This window comes from Corylus avellana, chromosome ca5, assembly GCF_901000735.1.
Source record: "Corylus avellana chromosome ca5, CavTom2PMs-1.0".
NCBI lineage: Eukaryota > Viridiplantae > Streptophyta > Magnoliopsida > Fagales > Betulaceae > Corylus > Corylus avellana.
Genome location: NC_081545.1, coordinates 13530036 through 13532097, shown reverse-complemented (window position 1 = coordinate 13532097; position 2062 = coordinate 13530036). Strand labels below are relative to the sequence as shown.

Here is a 2062-nt window from a genome sequence, read left to right as displayed (position 1 = left end):
GTCCGTTTGACTTTTGGGATAATATAACATCGTGATTAAGAAGTAAGTATGATGAAAATGCTCCGTAAAGACGTGTCCGCGAGTGAGACCAAATACTCCGTAAAAACGCCTTTTCTACAGTGCACGGATGGAAATGAGCTACTTGGGTGTCAAAATGAAGGATTTTGAGCTCGAAAATGTGCTCACACAGCCTTGGCTAGGTGACCGTGGCCAAAGCCGCGCGGACCAAAACGCTAAAAGCAAAATGAGGGGTGCGACACGCGGACTTCCCAGGAGGTCACCCATCCGAGTACTACTCTCATCCAAGCACGCTTAGCTGCGGAGTCCTGATGGGATCCGGTGCATTAGTGCTGGTATGATCGCACCCGTTAGAATCCTTACGCAAAATACATATAAGCCTCACGCATCTAGCTGAACTGGCCCTAACAGGTAATGGATCCGGCGCACGCACGTCTCCGTTTGACTTTTGGGACAATATAACATCTTGATTAAGAAGTAAGTATGATGAAAATGCTCTGTAAAGACGTGTCCGCGAGTAAGACCAAATACTCCGTAAAAACGCCCTTTCTACAGAGCAAGGATTAAAATGAGCAACTTGGGGGTCAAAATGATGGATTTTGAGCTCGAAAATGTGCTCACCCAGCCCTGGCTGGGTGACCGTGGATAAAAGCTGCGCGGAACAAAAAGCTAAAAGCAAAATGAGGGGTGCAACACGAGGACTTCCCAGGAGGTCACCAATCCTAGTACTACTCTCGCCCATGCACGCTTAGCTGCGGAGTTCTGATGGGATCCAGTGCATTAGTGCTGGTATGATCGCACCCGTTAGCATCCTTACACAAAATACATCTAAGCCTCACGCATCTCGCTGAACTGGCCCTAACAGCTTATGGATCCGGCGCTCGCACGTGTCCGTTTGACTTTTGGGATAATATAACATCGTGATTAAGAAGTAAGTATGATGAAAATGCTCCGTAAAGACGTGTCCGCGAGTGAGACCAAATACTCCGTAAAAACGCCTTTTCTACAGTGCACGGATTAAAATGAGCTACTTGGGGGTCAAAATGATGGATTTTGAGCTCAAAAATGTGCTCACCCACCCTTGGCTAAGTCACTGTGGCCAAAGCCGCGCGGAAAAAAAAGCTAAAAGCAAAATGAGGGGTGAACACGAGGACTTCCAAGGCGGCCACCCATCCTAGTACTAATCTCACCCAAGCACGCTTAGCTGCGGAGTGCTGATGGGATCCGGTGCATTAGTGCTAGTATGATCGCACCCGTTAGCATCCTTTTGCAAAATACATATAAGCCTCACGCATCTAGCTGAACTGGCCCTAACTGTTAATGGATGCGGCGCTCGCACGTGTCCGTTTGACTTTTGGGATAATATAACATCGTGATTAAGAAGTAAGTGTGATGAAAATGCTCCGTAAAGACGTGTCCGCGAGTAAGAGCAAATCCTCCGTAAAAACGCCTTTTCTACGGAGCACGGATGAAAATGATCTACTTGGGTGTCAAAATGATGGATTTTGAGCTCGAAAATGTGCTCAAACAGCCCTGGCTAGGTGACCGTGGCGAAAGCCGCGCGGACCAAAAAGCTAAAAGCAAAATGAGGGGTGCAACACGAGGACTTCCCAGGAGGTCACCCATCCTAGTACTACTCTAACCCAAGCACGCTTAGCTGCGGAGTTCTAATGGGATCCGGAGCATTAGTGCTGGTTTGATCGCACCCGTTAGCATCCTTACGCAAAATACATATAAGGCTCACGCATCTAGCTGAACTGGCCCTAACAGTTAATGGATCCGGCGCTCGCACGTTTCCGTTAGACTTTTGGGATAATATAACATCGTGACTAAGAAGTAAGTATGATGAAAATTCTCCGTAAAGACGTGTCCTCGAGTGAGACCAAATACTCCGTAAAAACGCCTTTTCTACAGTGCACGGATGAAAATGACCTACTTGGGGGTCAAAATGATGGATTTTGAGCTCGAAAATGTGCTCACCCAGCCCTGGCTAGGTCACCGTGCCCAAAGCCGCGCGGACCAAAAACCTAAAAGCAAAATGAGG

General features: G+C 47.7%; 4 non-coding genes across 4 annotated transcripts; all 4 read right to left on the bottom strand.

The window, feature by feature from the left end:
• Positions 1–248: 248 nt before the first annotated feature.
• LOC132183527 (5S ribosomal RNA) lies at positions 249–367 on the bottom strand. Its single transcript, XR_009440485.1, has one exon. It is a non-coding gene; the product is annotated as a 5S ribosomal RNA (ribosomal RNA).
• Positions 368–702: 335 nt separating this feature from the next.
• LOC132183526 (5S ribosomal RNA) lies at positions 703–821 on the bottom strand. Its single transcript, XR_009440484.1, has one exon. It is a non-coding gene; the product is annotated as a 5S ribosomal RNA (ribosomal RNA).
• Positions 822–1155: 334 nt separating this feature from the next.
• Positions 1156–1273, bottom strand: LOC132183494 (5S ribosomal RNA). Its single transcript, XR_009440457.1, has one exon. It is a non-coding gene; the product is annotated as a 5S ribosomal RNA (ribosomal RNA).
• A 334-nt stretch (positions 1274–1607) lies between these two features.
• LOC132183528 (5S ribosomal RNA) lies at positions 1608–1726 on the bottom strand. The gene has a single exon (XR_009440486.1). It is a non-coding gene; the product is annotated as a 5S ribosomal RNA (ribosomal RNA).
• Between the last annotated feature and the right edge of the window lie 336 nt (positions 1727–2062).